The sequence below is a fragment of the Lactuca serriola genome, chromosome 6 (genome assembly GCF_051521515.1).
Source record: "Lactuca serriola cultivar US96UC23 chromosome 6, Lser_US96UC23_V15, whole genome shotgun sequence".
Taxonomy (NCBI): Eukaryota; Viridiplantae; Streptophyta; class Magnoliopsida; order Asterales; family Asteraceae; genus Lactuca; species Lactuca serriola.
Genome location: NC_136413.1, coordinates 79,933,925 through 79,945,816, shown reverse-complemented (window position 1 = coordinate 79,945,816; position 11,892 = coordinate 79,933,925). Strand labels below are relative to the sequence as shown.

The following is an 11,892-nucleotide window of genomic DNA, read 5'->3' as shown; positions in this document are numbered from 1 at the left end:
CCGATTTTCATGGAATTGAGGTTTGATATGGCTTGGTCGAACTTATTATGACCCATTGCTCATGCCCCCATTTTAGTGATTCATGGCCTGAACTTCGATGTAACATCCCTATTTTCACGGCCAGAAAAGACTGATTTTGTTTATGCTTTATAAAATCGGAGTACCTCTTTTTAATAAAAATGTGCGGAATTTGTTCCCAATGAAACATGCTAAATACGTTATCAGGGAATTTCCGAAGAAAAGTATTTTTATTCATTTTAAAACATTTGGGATGTCATCGTCAATACAGAAACATAAGCATAAACAGAACTTACATTCATTATCACTAGTGATTTATATCTCATTAATCTCTCAGTGTAATGTGACTTCATATCAACACCTGTGATATAAATAAACTGAGTGGGTCAGGTTGGGAAACTGGTGAGTACATAGGGTTTTCAACCCACAATAATATAATTATTATGTTTAATCATCAAACAGCTAACCCAATTAGTCATCCCCATTATCTTCTTTACTCTTAAGGATATACCCTAAGAATCAGCTATTTCTCATTCATTCGTTCCTAAGTATTATACTAAGGAATAGGTACGAAGTCCATCGTTGTCAACGACACAGCTGTCAAGCATAGCTGCTAGTTCTATCACTTAGGTGCAACTGCCAGAATTGTGACATTTTATGTGAGGCGCAGCTGCCAGTATTGTCCTTCGAGCACAACTGCTAGGGTTATCTCATTTATTGACAATATCGTTTTCGAGAGTCCACTCACAATACTTGCCAATGGGTTCTTAGAGTACACCGGTGAACACATCGTTCACAACACCTACATGTTGCGATCCTGCTAGTGTTCCACTGGACTGTCTAGAATAGCCCGTGGTTGTCATCCATACTCTGCTAGATGACGGGGCCAACATTTGGGAACAAGGCTTCTCACATCATCCACCTCTCACCCTTACCTCATGGTCTATATCACTTCTCAACTCATCATCCAACTCATATTTCATCTACCCATGTTTTACCCAACATATTACGTAGATATAAATACATATACAATTTAAATCATATAAAACTTGTATAAAATCGTTCATCCAGCATAGATAGCAAGTATACAGATAATATGCACACATAACACGTAGTTTATATAAAATACTTCATATCTATGTGTAAGATGAAAAGGCCCATGCACTCACTTGAAAAGGTGGTGATTCCGAACTCAGACAGCGCTTCGCTTCTTAAAAATAATTTCCTTCGACGAAACCTAGTATTATTACCACTAGACTTTAGTCTATTATTCTTCGAGACTAATTCATCGTCTAGCTATTATTACTATTATATAAGCGTTAAACAATACTTATATAACTCATAATAATAGCCCAAGTACTTATTATAAGTTCCTAATAACGTTACTATAATTAAATAAAAGTTATATTAAAAATAGCGTAGGCGTAGCTCACTTACAGCGGGTTTTATAGAAAACCGGGTTTTGCTTGGAGCATCGTTCCCGAGTCGAAAAGCTCTTCTTCTTGGAGCCGTTGAGCACTTCGGGGCTTCCGCCTCGTGCTAGGGAGGTTCCCTAGGCTTTTCGGGGGGTTTCGGGGCTAGAAAGAGAGTAAAGAGAAGAAAAAATGGGAAAGGTTTGAAGAAAATGAGGGTGGAAGGGGTTGTATTTATAGGGTGAAATATGGCTGAAATTGGTGCCACATATCACCATCTAGTGGCAAGCCTTGGGGAGAAAGCAATGGTCAAGATTGTGCCACGTCACCCCTTTTGCAGTTGCACCCTGCCGACTTCTAAACCCCGTAACTTTTGCATACGAGCTCATTTTTCGACGTTCTTTATACCCACGCATAGGTAAAGATAAGATCTACAACTTTCATTTTGACTCCGTTGGCTAATTCTCGACCGATCTTAAATTTAACAGTACGATGAGATTATACTGTTAAATGTCCGCGTAAATTCATAACTTCTACATACGAACTCCGTTTTCGTCTGTCTTTTTACCGTTTAGTTCCTATTATTAAAAATGAGATCTTAAATTCTCATTTAGGTCATGTAGGCCATAAACCGCTCGATCTAAAATTCGAGTTTCAGGCCGTGCACTGCTATGCCAAATCTTAGAAAATTTATAACTTCCTCATACGAAGTCAGATTTGGGCGTCCTCTTTTTTTGTATGTTCTCGGTTTAATGTATACTACAACTTTTGTTTATATTTCTAAGGCAAAAAGTCCTCCATCATAAATTCACTATTTATGTCTCCCGGTGCCATGTTGGTTTTGCCGAAAAACTTCGACGGACCATAACTTCTTCGTTATAACTCGGATTTCGGCGTTCTTTATGTGTACGGAACCCTTGAGACGTATTCTACAACTTGGTTAAGATTATTTATTCTAAATAATCTTTTGCCAAACAGTCATTTTCGACCCTTATTATCTCTAAATTTTGACTAGCTCGGATCTACGGGCGTTACATTCGAATTGGAAGAACCACAACTGCATTTACGACTAGTACGCCATGCTTACTCAAGAGTTACGCCCTGCATAATTCGTTCTGCCCTTTTGATTTTTTATTCTTAATTTGTTTACAATTTGTGTTTGTGGTGGTTGTTTTGTTTTTATTTTTGTAGGATAATGGTAAGGGGAAATTAAAGGAGAAATCAAAATAAACCTCCCGAGGAATTTACTGACCACCAATTTTTGCAATTCCCAAGGAGTTTGAATGCAAACACCCTTTTTGGTTATCAAATAAAGCTTAGTATGTTGTTTCACAAGGAGATAGACATTGCACCATCATTCGATTGGGTATTGGTGGCCCAAACTGGATTGGATGACTTGATCCGGGATTTTTTGACATACACCCACTTGGATGCATGTGGTGTGCCCTTGTTTACATGTGATTGGGATAGATTGTTCAGAGTCCAAGAGTCTATTTATAAGGAGTTTTTGATGGAGTTTTATGCTATAATTGCTTTTGATCCTACGAAGGCTCTTGGTGATAGGATTATCATTTCTTTTCGACTTTGTGGAGTTAGTAGAGAATGTAGCACTACTGAGCTTGCTACTAGGGTGGGGATTTACATTGTGGATGAGACTAGGAGCATCCATTTCTAGGATTTTCTTGGAGCTTGTGTTAGAGGATCACAAGAGGATTACAGCGGGAATGTTTTTTGGGCTGAGCTTACAGGTGGTGGCTATGTACCGTCGAATGCAAGAGACAACATGATTCAATTTACTACTTATAGATTTTTGCACTGTTTGATCTCTAGCTCTCTCACACATCACAAAAATCACGAGAGATTGCCTTCGACTGATCTGTTTTTCTTATGGACTCTTATTACTCTAAGGAGGCACCTAAACCTCCCAATTGCTTTAGCTTTATATTTGGCGTGAAAGGCTAGGGGCTTCGTGAGGATAGCCCAATTTGTGGTGGACACTTTGTCACTCAATTGGCTCGATCTTACTGTTGACGAGGGAGATTACGAGGACGATGGTACATTATGACATGAGGGTGATGAGTTTACAACTTTTGGATTTGATGACGGTCATAATAGGTGGTGATGACAATATTTTGAGGATAGTAGCTCGATCTGACTTTCATATGATGCTAGGGTGTTAGTGGAGGTATTGACAAGTGTTGTTGTCGACGTTGATCAATGGTGGTGGTGGACTTGATCGATGGTCATGGGTATGGCGGTGATGACCGGTGGTTTTTGAGTATTCTAGCAAAAAAAGGTGAGGAATATAGGTAGGAGAGAGAGAGAGAGAGAGAGGTATTTTCTTTTTTTTGTTTTTCTTTTAAATATTAAACTATATAAATAAATAATAAAAAAACTGAAAAAGCAAAACCAAGGGCACAATCGTTATTACAAAAAAGTTTAAAGTAAAATGGACCAAAGTGGCAAAAAAATAAAAACCTTTGGATCATGAGTGCTAGTCCAAGCATGTTCGACTCAAAGTGGCAATTTCGACCTAACCACAGGGATCATTCTTGTAATTTTGTCTTAAAGTGCTAATATTTCTAGGGGCCGGAATATATTGCATCAATAATAAAAGGGAGTAAAATAGAAAGTTGTGTAATAAGTTTGTAGACACTAAGAGAGGCGCGTATAGAGAATGAAGAGGCGTTGTAATAGTGGATGACCGGCCGATTCGACGTGTATCTGACACCACAAAGCAGTGCACGCACCGTCCCACGTTTTCACGTGCTACCCGTTTTCAGTTTCCTTCATTAACCAGTAACTTACGTGCCTTGCCTTTTATTCTTGTTTGTTCTCCACGTCCTTTTAATCAAAAGACATTTTATAATAATGATAGATACTTGAAGTCTTGAATCATGAATCCATTAATTCACCACACCCTATAATTTGGATTCTAAGATCACTAACAAATAAAAAGAAATAAGAATAAGCTTTGATTAAATTAAACCATATATATATATATATATATATATATATATATATATATATATATATATATATATATATATATATATATGTCAAAATATCCAATTACTTTTAGTTTGGTTAATTGAATCGTACAACTCCACTAATTAATTTTTGCCTACCTTTTACTTTATTTGCTACTAAAACAAAATAGGCTTGCTTTGCATCTTCAACTAAAGGATTAAAGGAAAATGGTAGATGCAAGTGTCCTATTAAGATATTTCTTACATGTTTTACTCTTATTTTTATAAAAGTTAATCTATAATTAATTATTTATAATTAGTTTTTTTGAAAAACAATGTAATTTAAATCAATAAAAATATTTTAAAAATTAATTATGGTGTATATATATGGTAAAACGGAATGTCCTTTTAACGAACCCATAGAAACTTTTATGATTTGACTGAACTATATAAATATAATAGTTTTCTTTTTTTATATTTCTTTCCAACTTTTAACAATGTTTCAAAAGAAATCAAACATTTGAAACTTCAAAGCATGTTTGATGAAAAATTAGCTAATGAATTTTTCTTGGGTTATAAAATGGATTTATTAATTATAAAATGGTTTGTTACTCACTCGAAAAATCTAACCCACAAAATGAATATATGATATCCTAGGATTTTAGGTACATACAACGCTAGCATCCAGGGTTCTAAATAACACATAATGGCGGCGCCAATGCGTGGTAGAGTTGTCACGAATACGACCAAGACGTCTGGGCAAAGCTTGGCGGCAAAAAAACGCAATAAGGCGTGTCATTTCAAGATTTTTGGTATAACACGTTATGGGCCAGATGAATTTGGGTTAAGTGTGGGCCCAAATAACGTGTCAATGCGCGTCTTATCGCATTATGACACAAGTTTTTTTTTCAAGACGTGGATTTTTTGGTTTTTTCTGATTGCGCTTAAAATAATTGTGTTTTGGTTAACTTTTTATGTTAAATATTAATATAACATTTCTAAAAACTTGATATATTTGATAAAATTCAATAATTATATGATTCATCTTTTTAATGTATATATAATACCCGCATCTTGAAAAATGTTATGATTCGCCATGACTTAATTTTGACATTACCGTCAAGCTCAAGTCTCACGTTATTTAGAACTTTGCTAGAATCTAAATGTCAATTATATGTTTGGTTAATTAGTTGACTAAAACGTTTGTTTCAGTTTGTTAATATATCGTGAAAAACCTAACTATATGTCATATTATATACTTTAAACATACAAGAGAAAAAAAAAAAAAAACTCTAGTTTATTACATTATATTATTCGTTTAATGTCTAACAGGCCATATTCAAAATCATTACAGGAAATCATAAATAAACCCATTTGCGTGTATCAACTGTTTTCTTAACAAAAAGAAGTTGTCTTCCATGCATTTTGGTAAGTTGAGACATACACCACTTTCAGGTCACGTTAGTGTTTAGAAGAATTGAAGAAACGCTCATCCATTGAGTTTTGTGAGTAGTTAAAACATAGTACACATGAAAGTCAATTTATAAAGAATATGTAAGCATAGATATTTTTTAAAAACCTTTACCTTTTCCGGTAATATAATCAATATTTTTTCTCTCTATAGGACAACTCACAAATCCCTTGCGTTTTAAACTTGCTCTCTTTTGTTTGGTGCTGATTTGAAGATATTAATTTGTCAAAGTTTGTAGTGTTATAAGTTAATTTTGATCAATTTTACTTTGGGGAAATAATGTAAAAATATACTTTTAAATTATTGCAATTGTAACTACTCAAAAATTAAGGATAAAATTTCTATTTTTATTATAGCAAAACACAGATATCATTTAATTCAACATTCTAAATCATTGCGAATTAAAAACATTTATCAGAGTTCAACCCAAAATCACATATTGCGGAAAACATGGGTGTGTGTGCCGCGATCAAGTCGGACCCTTCCTTTCCAAACCGATGATACCTGAAACCATAAACAAAATTGTAAGCATAAAGCTTAGTGAGTTCCCCAAAGCATATCCCACATAATCCACATAATCACATAAATCATATCAATCACATAAGTCATGCATATAAACATATAAGAATGCCCTGGACACCCTCCAGGGTCTTACTCCAAGATGTCGTGGGCTCCCCCCAGGGTCTTACACCTATGTGCCATGGGCACCCCCATGGTCTTACTTGGAATGTCATGGGCACCCCCACATGGTCTTATTGTTGGAATAGTGTCTAAGACTGCAACTATATTAGACAAGTATTTGACCCGGTTGTGCATGGTCCTTTTGGGTTGCCTTCACCATAGCAACTTGATAGGATGATTTATTAAGAGAGAGTAAATATTATTAGTATATTATGAGAATAATATAAAGAATAAGATATTGTTATTTGATTAATATAAGTCATAGAATTAATTGGAATTAATTTGGTGACTTAAAGAGATTAATTAAATAAGAGGGTATAAACTGTCAATTGTTTGATAGTTAAACTTTAGACTGTAAATCCATATAGATATGGATTGGACGAATTCTAGAAGCTAAAGGATAGCTTGAATCGTCCATTTCTTATCTAAGGAATGGATTTGGATAGCCTTAAGAGAAGATTATCCAATTAGGGTTTAGGTTGTAACCCTTAAGGAGTCTACAAGTATAAATAGTCCCTATGGCAAAGGAAAATCGGCACTTCATCAAAAGTAAGAGAACCCTGGCCGATTTCCTCCCCTCTCCTCTCTCCTAAATCATCCTCCTTGCTAGTTGGTGTTTGTAAGCCATTAGAGGAGTGACAATTGTGACTCTAGAAGCTCCAAGACAACAAGATCAACAAGGAATTCAAAGGTATGATTCTAGATCTGTTTCAATATTGTTATTACACCTAAATAGTCATTAGAAGTCTTGGATTCAAAGCATGTTTAATTAGAAAGCCTAGATCCAAGCATTAGGGTTTTGCATGCGCACATAGGAAAATTATTATGGCTAAAACCCATTAGTGGTATCAAAGCCTAGCTTGGTTTTCATTAAATTGTTGCTTAATTATCTGAAACTAAACTGCAAAATTCGATTTTTGTGTTTCTGAGTCATGGACTCGGCGAGTTCCATAGTGGACTCGGCGAGTTGGCCTGACTCGGTGTAACATCCCTCTCTGGCACGTATCACAATATTGTCCGCTTTGGGCCACTCGGCACGAGGACTTCCCAGGGGGTCACCCATCCTGGTGCTACTCCCGCCTGAGCACGCTTAACTGCAGAGTTCTTTTGGGATCTGCTGCCCTCACGGCTTTAAAACGCATTGTGACAAGGAAGGTATCCACACCCCTTATAAGAAGTGCTTAGTTCTCCTTCCAAGCCGATGTGGGATCAGATCTAACCCACTTTCACCCCCCATTATAGGGTTCAACATCACCCCTGGTACTACTCCCGCCCGAGCACGCTTAACTGCAGAGTTCTTTTGGGTTCTGTTGCCCTCACGACTTTAAAACGTATTGTGACAAGGAAGGTATCCACACCCCTTATAAGAAGTGTTTAGTTCTCCTTCCAAGCCGATGTGGGATCAGATCTAACCCACTTTCACCCCCCATTATAGGGTTCGACATCCCCGTCGAACACATCGACCCGTGCCCTGGCTCTGATACCATTTGTAACATCCCCCTCTGGCACGTATCACAATATTGTCCGCTTTAGGCCACTCGGCACGAGGACTTCCCAGGGGGTCACCCATCCTGGTACTACTCCCGCCCGAGCATGCTTAACTGCAGAGTTCTTATGGGATCTGTTGCCCTCACGGTTTTAAAACGCGTTGTGATAAGGAAGGTATCCACACCCCTTATAAAGAATGCTTAGTTCTCCTTCCCAGTCGATGTGGGATCAGATCTAACCCACTTTCACCCCCCATTATAGGGTTCGACATCCCCGTCGAACACATCGACCCGTGCCCTGGCTCTGATACCATTTGTAACATCCCCCTCTAGCACGTATCACAATATTGTCCGCTTTAGGCCACTCGGCACGAGGACTTCCCAGGGGGTCACCCATCCTGGTACTACTCCCGCCCGAGCACGCTTAACTGCAGAGTTCTTATGGGATCTGCTGCCCTCACGGCTTTAAAACGTGTTGTGATAGGGAAGGTATCCACACCCCTTATAAAGAATGCTTAGTTCTCCTTCCCAGTCGATGTGGGATCACCAACTGTGACATCCCCAAAATCTCAGCCAGAAAAGACTGATTTTCATTTGTGCTTTTAAATAATTTCAAAGTAAATCCTTTTGATTTGAAAGAGTTGCGGAATTTGTTCCAAAAAACAAAACATGATAAAACAATGTTTACCAAAGCATTTCATAAAAGAAATGTATTTTCATTATATAATCAAAACTCGGGGTGTCATGTTCCGATACAGACCAATAAGCATAAACGATAACATTACAAGTCATTCAATAAATATATACATATACAGACTTGTAAACAAAACAACTTGATGGTTCATCCATCTTATGCCCTCGCGCCACTTCCTATAATACAAATAAAACTGAATGGGTCAGGCTTGGGAGCCTGGTGAGCATATAGGGTTTTCAATCCACAATAAATAATTATATTTAATTCCACCAACCAACAATAACCCAATTACCCATTCCCGTTATTCTCACTTTATGTCTCTAAAATAACTAACACAAGGGACCTAGTCTAAGAATATTTCATCGGGGCGACAACACATGCTTCGGGGGTTCCTCAGCAATATAAGTCAAATAAGGCAACCATGAGGGGGATGAAGTATAGCGAATGAACACCCGACTTCATTAACACCTACAGGCGGCGAACCTGCTAATGTTTCCACAAGACTGTCTAGAAAAGTCCGTGGTCGTCATCTAAACTCCGCTAGATGACTAAATCAAACAACATCGAGGCCTCTCATCTGTTTATTACACACCAACTATCTACCCAACATATTAGTAGATAAAAAATATACATTTTTATACATAGTTTAAAAACCTGTATAGCATGCTTTAATCAATACATATTCCACATAACAGATGAGGCACACACACACATAACACGTATTTCATAGAGAAATAATCAGATCTATAAGATAGAAGAAAGTGAATACACATTCACACATATAAACAACAATATACTTAATACACTCAAACCATACTTGTATTATTATCGTGTTTATGAAAGGTAGTATACACGCACTTGATCAAAAGATGATCGGACAGCACTACGACTTGCAGAAGTAGTAATCCTCAGCAGATCTGGAAGATCTTCACAAAAATCAAACTTCTCGCTGGCAGAGCTTCGGCTCGGGAACCGCACTTCTCGGGATCTTCGGGATCTCGGGACTTGCCTCGGGGCTCGAGAATAATACTGGGGCTTCGGGGTATTTCTAGCACGCAAATCGATGCAAAACGGGAGAGAGAAGAGAGAAAAGAGCAAAAGAACTCGGCTGCCCTCGCATCCTATTTATAGGAGGCTGGAGCCTCGGAGTACGCGGGGCGTACTGCTCCGAAATCGTCATTGCTTACGTATCCGAAGTGCTCGAGTGCGAGTGTCGACATTCCTCAGTGTACGCGGGGCATACATGAGTACGCGGGGCGTAACTCGGATCAGATCGGTGACTCCTTCGGATAATCATCCGAATTAAAGATTAAATTTAAATACAAATTATTTAATAAACTTTGGAAATTCATATCTTCTTCATACGAACTCCGTTTTCGACGTTCTTTATATCCACGCGAAGGTGAGACTACGCTCTACAACTTTCGTTTAGACTCCTTCGGCTAATTTTAACTTTATTTTTATTATTTATTTTTAATAGGCCGGGACAGAAAAACTTCGTTATAAATTCATAACTTCTTCGTTTGACGTCCGTTCTCGCCTAACTTTTTATCGCTTCGATACCAACAACGAGACCTTCGATCCTCGTTTAGATTGCTTCGGCTAAAAACCCCTCGATCTCAAATCGAGTAAAACAGGCTACACATCGCTAAGTCGAAACTTCAATAAATCATAACTTCCTCATACGAAGTCAGATTTGGGCGTTCTATATATATTCGGAAACCTCGTTTCAACTACTACAACATTAACCAAAGATATCAAGTTTATTTTACACTTAAATTTTGACGCTTATTTTTATTCTTAATTAATCAAACCACATAATTAAGCAATTAAGCACAAATCACATAATACTCAAATAATACACTCTTATTATTTCAAAACGGGTTACAAAGGTTAACCTAGACTATTACATTGCTAAAAATGGCAAGCCCGGAAACACAGGCGTTACAATTCTCTCCACCTTAGAATGATTCCGTCCCTGGAATCACACATCAACAAACAAATGCGGATAGCGACTCAACATGTCACTCTCCGTCTCCCAGGTGAGATTCGGCCCATTCATGTGTTTCCATCGGACAAGCACTAACCCCCCCAGAGGGGGATGTTACAAATGGTATCAGAGCCAGGGCACGGGTCGATGTGTTCGACGGGGACGTCGAACCCCATAATGGGGGGTGAAAGTGGGTTAGATCTGATCCCACATCGGTTGGGAAGGAGAACCAAGCATTCCTTATAAGGGGTGTGGATACCTTCCCTATCACAACGCGTTTTAAAGCAGTGAGGGCATCAGATCCCATAAGAACTCTGCAGTTAAGCGTGCTCGGGCGGGAGTAGTACCAGGATGGGTGACCCCCTGGGAAGTCCTCGTGCCGAGTGGCCCAAAGCGGAAAATATTGTGATACGTGCCAGAGGGGGATGTTACAAATGGTATCAAAGCCAGGGCATGGGTCGATGTGTTCGACGGGGACGTCGAACCCTATAATGGGGGGTGAAAGTGGGTTAGATCTGATCCCACATCGACTGGGAAGGAGAACTAAGCATTCTTTATAAGGGGTGTGGATACCTTCCCTATCACAACGCGTTTTAAAGCCGTGAGGGCAGCAGATCCCATAAGAACTCTGCAATTAAGCGTGCTCGGGCGGGAGTAGTACCAGGATTGGTGACCCCCTGGGAAGTCCTCGTGTCGAGTGGCCTAAAGCGGACAATATTGTGATACGTGCCAGAGGGGGATGTTACACTCGGCGAGTCCCTTGGTGCACTCGGCGAGTCCAAGCGTCAGGATTGGCCAGATTCGGGATTTCTTCATGATTATCTTATGGAAACTTACCTTAATCATATTAGATCAACCCTAATCCGATTTTTTGATATATATGACTATTATCTTGATCTAATTAAAGATATTTATCAACTAACAAAATATTTAATTTCCTTATATGATAATTAATTAATTATTTTGATTATTTTGGTAATTATCTTGCAAGAAATCTTGAATAAATCAAATATAGATAATTAGGAAATTAATTGTTAATTGAAATTATTTGTTATTTGATCCTCCATGTTTTAAATGTTTAAAACTTGTCCTCAAGTTTTGAAATTTATATTTTGTAATTAAAAGTTTTAATTCAGACAATTTAAATTTCAAACCCTAGATTTTAAAATG

General features: G+C 38.0%; 2 pseudogenes; one reads left to right on the top strand and one right to left on the bottom strand.

Moving 5' to 3' along the window:
- Positions 1–8,084: 8,084 nt before the first annotated feature.
- Positions 8,085–8,202, bottom strand: LOC145060686 (5S ribosomal RNA; annotated as a pseudogene).
- A 2,790-nt stretch (positions 8,203–10,992) lies between these two features.
- LOC145060664 (5S ribosomal RNA) lies at positions 10,993–11,110 on the top strand (annotated as a pseudogene).
- Positions 11,111–11,892: the final 782 nt, after the last annotated feature.